Genomic DNA, 8,829 nt, shown 5'->3' on the forward strand with positions numbered 1-8,829 from the left:
AAACTTACATTTGATTACAGAACTAATTTGAATCATTTAAACAAAAGCCTCCAGAGCAAACAGACATTTAAATGCTGTCAACTGTATTCAAACTTTTGACTGTATGTCCACTTTGAACCAGATGTTCCACATTGTTGTCTCCTAAATGTATGTTCCTATGAAAGCCAGCAAGCTAAGCTAACATTCAAAAGCCCAGCTGGATTCCAGGCGTCCTTTGTTGTACAGAACGCATGCCGTCGTGTCAAGTGTTAGCCTGCCTGGGTGTTGCTTACAACTGTAACTTCCCCTAACCTGAGGGATCTCAATCCAGCGTCTAACATCTTCAAACATTCCTGAGTCTTAGTCACTGGTAACAGTTTTCACTGAAGGCACACAACACCATACATACAGTGTCTTGCCCCTTCATTTTTTTCACATTTTGTTATGTTGCTGCCTTATAATAAACTGCTTTAAATTCCTTTTTTTATTTACAGTCCATGCACCATAATGACAAACAAAAACAGAATTGTCACAATGTCGTAAATTTATTAAAAATTAAAAAACATGCAATAAGAATTCATACCCTTAACTCAGTACTTAGCTGAAGCACCTTTTCAGCCTCAGGTCTTTTTGGGTATGATGCGACAAGCTTTCTGCAGTGGCTGGGCCACTCAAGAACATTCACAGAGTTGTCTATAAGCCACTCTTGCTGTGTGCTTAGGGTTTTTGTCTTGTTGGAGGGTGAACCTTCTGCCCAGTCTGAGGTTCTAAATGCTCTGGACTGGGTTTTCAATAAGACTATCTCATTATTTTGGTGCATTGAGCTACTCTGATGAGTCCCTCAGTCCCTGCCGCAGAAAAACTGCCCCACAGCATGAGGCTGCTACCACCACACTTTACTTTTGGGATGGTAATCTACAAGTAATGAGCAGTGCATGATTTCTTGTTTCTTGTTTCTCACAGTCTGAGGGTCCTTTAAATGCTTTTTTTTTGCAAATTTTCATGTGTTTTCATGTGTCTGCACTGAGGAGACGACTGAGTCTGGCCACAACTGCCAAAAAGTTCAGATCGGTGGAGTGTTGCAGTGATGTTTGTCCTTTGTAGATTTCATTTCCACATATCCCTGCTGAAAAAAAAAAAACAGCTAAAACTGGCCTAGGCTGCCGGTTTTAGCTGGTCTCCCAGGCTGGTCAAGCTGGTTTTAGCTGGTGGCTTCCCAGCCTGACCAGCCTGGCCAGGCTTGTAAAGTGGCCAAAACCCCTCTAAAACCAACCTGCTGACCAGCTAAAACCAAGCTGGTTGACCAGCTAAAACCAGCCAACCAGCCTAGGCTGGTTTTAGCTGTTTTTTTTTCACCAGGGATGATCATGGAACTCAATTGGAGTGACCATCAGGTTCTTGGTCACTGCTCTAACCAAAGCCCTTCTCCATTAGTTGCTCAGTTTGTCCTAGAGGCCAGCTCTAGGAAGAGTCTTGGTTGTTCCTGACTTCTATTAAGGGTAACAGAGACTAAATGCTTCTGTGAACCTTCAGTGCAGCAGATTTTTTTCTGAACTGTTCTACGATCTGTGCCTTGCATAAATCCTGTTTCTGAGCTCTACAGGCAGTTCTTTTGAACTTAAGGCTTGGTTTCTGCTCTAATGTATTTTCAGCTGTTAGGCCTTTTGTTGAGAGGTGTGTGCCTTTCCAAATCATACCCATTCATTTGAATTTCCTACAAGTTAGCAGAAGTAACATCTACAATAATAGGAATGGTCTTGAGCTAAATTGTAACTGTCCCAGATAAAGGTATGAATACTTATGCAATGGAACAATTTAAGTTTTTTTATTTTTAATACATTTGCAAAGATGTTAAAAAACGTTTTTTACTTTGCCATTATGGTGTATGGAGTGTTGACAAAATGTGGAAACAAAATAATTTAAAGCAGTTTAACATAGGGCAGCAACATGAATGGGTATGAATACTTTTGCAAGGACCCTAAGCAAGAAGGAAATGCATATGCGTAATTTGGTTTGGACCATAGCAGATTTTGTCACCGTATAGGCCCCTTGGTGCATTTGAGTGTGTTCGGTAACATTATAAAAGTAGCATACGGCTAATCCAATCAAGCTTCGAACATGGAGGCCAAACCAGGCCCGGACACCCAAGGATAGCCTCCAAGTTGCAACCTCAAATCCTATAATCATATTTTCAAAATTTTACTGAGGTTTTCCTCTCAGAGGAGTTAACCGAGAGATGTGGTTGATATAGAGAATTAAAAGAGAAAGAAAACACGTCATTCATCTGAGGAAAGCACGGCACGTGCGAGACGACACGTCGACGTATCCGAGTGTGTGGGCACGACAGTGGGATCGGTGAGGAGGTAACAGGTGACAAAGAACAAACACTGGCTCCCTCCACTCAACTGATCCGACATCAGAGTGCTGCTCATTCCACTTGCACAGAACAAGCCCAGGCAGGTTGTCACGGCAACAGTGAGGGCACATAGTCTCACACTACCTGCGTCACCGGAATTCCATGTATGTGTGTGCGTGTGTATACGCGAGTACGCTTTTATGTTAGAGGACTGAACAGTTCTTCATGTTGCATTAAAACAGAAGAAGCCTCTCATGATCTGCCTCAGAGAGAACTTAAAATTCGCCTCACATTCGTGTCCCTATGCTGAGCTGCCATTTTACTGCTGTTGGCTGGTATCTCAAGCAGTGTTTCCAGCAGTGCTTTAATTACAGTTACTGGGTTGTGTCTTAAACAATGGGTTTATTTCAGAACTGTGTGACAATGCCACTCTTTATTAAAGTTTATGAAGTAAAACAAATGTGTTGCGTACAAATATACAAAATAATACCCCATTAATAAATAATTTCCCATTCCCTTTTGGCAGATATGGTCAGATGATGTTGACCAGACATGATTATTCAGTGTTTTATGTTTGCGTGAAGTGGAGGCTTTTGGACCGAAACCAATTCCTAATTAGAAACTGGAGTTCAAATTCAACCATGCCCAACAACCTAATCATAATCAACAAAAACAACTTAACAACTTCATAGGTCACATGCAGTGTCACATGGAAGCTTGTTTTTCCCCATCGGAGTAAAAAATAAAAAGGTAATGTGAGGTAAAGTTTAAAATAATTCACAAGGCTGCAATAATGCTGACTTGAATATGAGGTTATGCACTGCAGTGATGTCACGTTGAAATGATGGAGGTCTGGGTCCAAATGCAGGGGAGTGATTTTTAATGAAATAAATACAAATAAATAAACAAAACCAAAAGGCCAACACGGCACAACACGACTTTAAACACAAAAACTGAACAAAACAAGAAACACGATCTAGAGCACGGGTCAGGATAATCAGGAACACAGAGACAGACATCCAGAGACATAAGACAATGCAGACCTGAAGCAGGAGTGAGAAGTGAGAGTTCTTATAGACCAGATAGTGAACAGCTGTGAGTGAAATCAGTGCTAATTACAAGACAGACGTGAACAATCAGGGGAGTGCAGTGCAAGGGGAACAGCGACCTCGAGAGGCTGAGGGAAGACCCACAGCCCCGATCATGACAAGTGATGCCAAACCTTGATTATTAAAAAAATACATGCAAAGAACCTTGTGAATTATTAATCTAAACAAATTGTTTGATACCAACTCCTTAACGTCCACAAAGATAAACCTATTCCACAGAAACCTGTTAAACATGGCATTTACAATTTCCCTGATACGATCAGTCAGTTATCTTCAATACTGAGGAGCAAACTGAAACCTGCCTTATCATTATGCATCACACATTTATGCCACACTTAACTTGGAAGATTCTAATCAAGCAGACACCGTACCACTTCCTTACTGTCAGCTTCAATCAATCCATTTAAAACTCCTCCTTTCCCCCATTAAACTGCTTGATTAGATTCTTTCCAGAACAATCTTTCCCACCAGTCTCTCACAGAGCTTAGTAGTAAACATCCAAACAATAGCCATTCCAATGAAGGAGCTATTGTCGCTGACAGTGTTTGCCTTCTCACAGAGGAATCTCTTTCTTTCAGGGCTAGAAACTGTTTTTCCCCTTTCCCGCCTACCTCAGGGGTGGTCTGGTGGAGATAACCCAATGGAGAGGTGCTGATACAGATCAGATTTGGAAGAACTGGCTGGAGAATGGCCCACTAAAACAGTCGCAGTTCAGGGAGAGGAAGATAGTGTCAGGTCTGCCTTGGAGTTCTTTCAAAAAGCCAATGAATGCTTATGAATGGGAAAGGAGTGCAGGGTTATCTTGTAGATTGATAATCTGCTAGTTGATTGTTTAAAGAGATTGTAGGTAATGGAATAATTAGAGTATGACTTGATGGGGTTAGGTATTGTTGGACAGATTTCAGCTATAGCTTAACTTCTTTTTTAGTAAGCGGAAAATTAGCTATGACTACCTTGATTGCTTCAGACATATGAACAAGATACTCCCCAGCTAACAGGGAACACATAAAAGTTAGGACAGAACATTCTTACAATAATGTTCATAGAATGTTCTAATACCGTTATGGTTGATTTACATTCTCATAATTTTAAGAGAAAATGTTCTTATAACAACATTCTCTGAAGGTTTTTTTTATATATATTATTTATGCACGATTGAGGTTCTCATAATGGTAAGAGAAAACATTCTTAGAACAACAGTTTCAGAATGTTCTTTTGATGTTATTTGTACACAGCTGAGGTTATTGTAATGTTAAAACATTCTCGGAACGTTGTTTTGATATTATTTGTACACAATTGTGGTTCTCCTAATGTTAAAAGAAAAAGTTCTTATAACAATAGAGTCTCGGAGCGTTCTTTTGATGTAATTTGTTTACGACTGAGGTTCTTGTAATGTTAAGAGAAAACGGTTTTAGAACAACAGTCTCGGAACGTTCTTTTGATGTTATTTGTACATGACTGAGGTTCTTGTAATGTTAAAACATTCTTATAACAACATTCTCGGAACGTTCTTTTAATGTTATTTGTACACGATTAAGGTTCTTGTAATGCTAAGAGAAAACAGTCTTAGAACAACAGTCTTGGAACATTCCTTTGATATTACAGTTTTTTACAATCGTTTTTGCACTAATAACTGGACCTTAATGTCATTTTTCAAAACTCTAGATACAAAACTCAAAACAGTCATTATTTGTAACACAGGCTGTCCAGTGTTCAAAACTTTGCATATTGCGTTCATATCTTTAAAGAAGCCTTGCATTAGCAGAAGCATTGTTTCAAAAAACAAATTTATTATGAAATATTATAGGAACATTACTTTAGATCACCCATACACAAGTTACCCATAGTTTCAATGTGTTTTTGCTAGTACAATCATTAAATATAGTTGTACAAAATATGTGATTCAGGTTTCTTTTTTTTTTTTTACTGTAGACTGAGAACAGTACAGACACAGTGGTATCATTGAAATACTGTAATGTGGAATTTACTGATAAAATAAATCTCAGCATAGGTTTTCTAAAGGAAAAATTTAGATTCAAAGTTTTAGCTGTTTTTTTTCAGCAGGGTACAGTATACAGTTTACAGTATACTGTACCCTGCTGAAGAAAAAAAAAAAAACTGCTAAAACCAGCCTAGGCTGGTTGGCTGGTCTTAGCTGGTTTAAGCTGGAAGTAGCTGGTTTTAGCTGGTGGTTTCCCAGCCTGACCAGACAGAAAAGTGGCAAATACCCCTCTAAAACCAGCCTGCTGACCAGCTATGACCAGCTAAAACCAGGCTGGTTGACCAGCTAAAAACAGCCAAACAGCCTAGGCTGGTTTTGGATGGTTTTTTTTTTTTCTTTCAGCAGGGCTAATTTGTGTACCAACGTTCTTGATACATTCTTTTGACATCTTGCATTCAGTAATGTTGAATATGAAAATGTGTTCTGTAAAAGAGGTACATGGGGCCATAGAAACCATATCTGATAAAGAATGAAATATGACATCCATAGATACACGGTAAAAAAAAAAGTACTGCAGAGGTACAATTTTGTTCCTGGGCAACAAAACATATAAAGGTACCTTTAAAGGTACACAATGGGTCCTTATTGTACAATTATGTACCCCAAAAAATTGTACCCTTGGTAACACCCCAGTGACAGCTACTTGTACCCTAAAAGGTATAGTTTTGTACCGTTTTTTTCTGAGAGTGTAGTGTAGTCCATCTGGGTCATATTATGTGGTAACTGGTGTCAAATGATCTATCCTGAAACATGCACTATTTTCCATAAAAGCTATGCTTCAAGGGTAATGCAACAGTTACTTATCATTTTAAGCAGATGTATCAACTGATAGTTCAATCTTTGTAACAAAATGAATGCACGCACATCTCAGATGTAATGTGTGAGTTGCATTTTGAAATAGTAATACTTTGATGTTAAGTTGTGTCATTTTGAACAGGTGATTTAAGTTCAATGAACAAATGATCTTTGGCTTATATGTATTGTATCCAAGCATTTGAAAAATGTGTTAAGTGGTTTGAAAAATGTGCATTTTGATCATTGGTTGTGAATTATGTGTCTAGAGTTTTGAAAAATGACATTACGGTTCTGTTATTAGTGCAAAAACGACTGTAAAAAACTGTATTTGTAAACGACTGTGGTTCTCGTAATGGCAAAAGAAAATGTTATAACAACATTCTCGGAACACTCTTTTGATGTTATTTGTACACGATTGAGGTTCTTGTAATGTTAAGAGAAAACAGTCTTAGAACAACAGTCTCGGAATGTTCTTTTGAAGTTATTTGTACACGATTGAGGTTCTTGTAATGTTAAAAGAAAATGTTTTTATAACAATAGAGTCTCTGAACGTTCTTTTGATGTAATTTGTTTACGATTGAGGTTTTCAAAATGTTAAGAAAAAACTGTCTTAGAACAACATTCTCAGAACTTCCTTTTGATGTTATCTGTACATGATTGCGGTTCTTGTAATGTTAAAAGAAAACGTTCTTATAACAACATTCTTGCAAAGTTCTTTTGATATTGTTTACACGATTGAGGTTCTTGTAATGTTAGGAGAAAACAGTCTTAGAACAACAGTCTCAGAATGTTTTTTTATGTTATTTGTACATGACTGAGGTTCTTGTAATGTTAAAAGAAAAAGTTCTTATAACAACAGAGTCTCAGGATGTTCTTTTGATGTCATTTGTTCATGATTGAGGTTCTTGTATTGAGAAAACAGTCTTAGAACAACAGTCTCAGAACAGTCTCATAACATAAAATATGGGTGTTTTTTAAATGTAGAAAGAACATTCAAATATAAGGTTCTCATAATGTTATGACAATGCTAGAATGAGATGTTCCTGTAAAGTTTACATAACCAAGAAAAAAAAAAGTTCTTCAAACATAAAAAAACTGGACTGGGAATGTTTGTCCAACGTTTGTATAATCAGTTAAAAACATTCTTATAACATAAAATATGGGTGTTTCAAACATAGAAAGATTATTCAAATATTAGCTTCTCATAACGATATGACAATAGTAGATTAGAACATTCCTCAAACATCAAAAAACGGGATGGCTTGAACATGTACAAAGCATTCCGAAATAACGTTTTCATAACTTGTGGGAATGTTAGCAAAACGTTCTTGCAACACATTTTTCTTAGCTGTGAATCTAGTAAACCTGTCTTTTTAAGCAAGTACTAGATATGGATGTCATGTAGGCTAATAAAATATTTTTATAGGACTGATTTTGTATTTAACATGATCACAATTTAATAAAAACATTAAAAGGTGCTAATTATACAGAGAGGGAGCGAAGAACACTAAATTACTAACTTATTACTTAATATAGCGAGTTTAGGCACACCCAAAAAAACGTTATAATCACTGAAGTTGTCCACACTAAAAAATAATTCTCTACTTACATTGTATAATGTACATCTGCGCTTTGTTGTTTATGAGAGAATTCAGTCAGCGAGCATGTGCACTCAACAAAACTGAATTTCAGCGATGACTTATCTTAACTCGTCTGATTGGCCATTGCGTTCCTTAGCTCAACAGAATTGTGTGTGATTGGTTGTAATGCGCAACACTGTAAAATGCATAAAACGAGATTTGGAGCAACATGAGCAGATCTTAATTTAATGCCACAATCGTCACTCTCCATTAATTTTTACTTTGTTAGCAACAGACGTAATAGATTTAATTTAATTGTGCAGGGGCATTTTTGCATTAATACATCACTTTTATGTCATTTTTGGCCCAGGCCTTACACACTCTCCGCCTACGAAGATAGTACAAGCGCAGTGTTTCACATTTGTAACTTTAAAAAAAGTGTAAGCACATGTTTCAAGCCTGAAATATTATGAAAATACTTCTCCAGAGTAGTGTTAACAGCTATTGTTTTCACTGTAGTAACTAGAATGCTAACTAGTGAGTTGTATGGCAAAAGGCAAACAATCATAAATTAAGTATTGCTTACTTTGGTTATTTAAACAGCTTGTGTGCCTGTCACAAGCTGCATGCATTCATTCAACGTTACTGGCTTCATTAATATGCAAATTAGACTGTTGACCCAGGGTTTACAACTGTATAGTGAAATTTTGGTTCCTGAAAACCCAGTATGAACAGTGTAAAACATAATCCCAGGATTTAGAATGGGTCTGGGTTAACAATTTCAAGTGGAAATAGCCTGTTAATGTTGTCTATTTCATGTCACTTGAGATTGATGGTTATGGTGGGGATAGATGATTTATGTGGTTAGATATACTGACAAAAAAACGTTGTTGCTTAGATCTTTCCAAGCTTTATCTACTCCAGACGTACTCTGTTGATCATTAACAATTAAATTTTAATCTGTTCTTTGACACCATGCATTAAAGTTTATCTAAGGTCACCATGTTG

Source organism: Garra rufa, chromosome 11 (assembly GCF_049309525.1).
Source record: "Garra rufa chromosome 11, GarRuf1.0, whole genome shotgun sequence".
Lineage (NCBI taxonomy): Eukaryota > Metazoa > Chordata > Actinopteri > Cypriniformes > Cyprinidae > Garra > Garra rufa.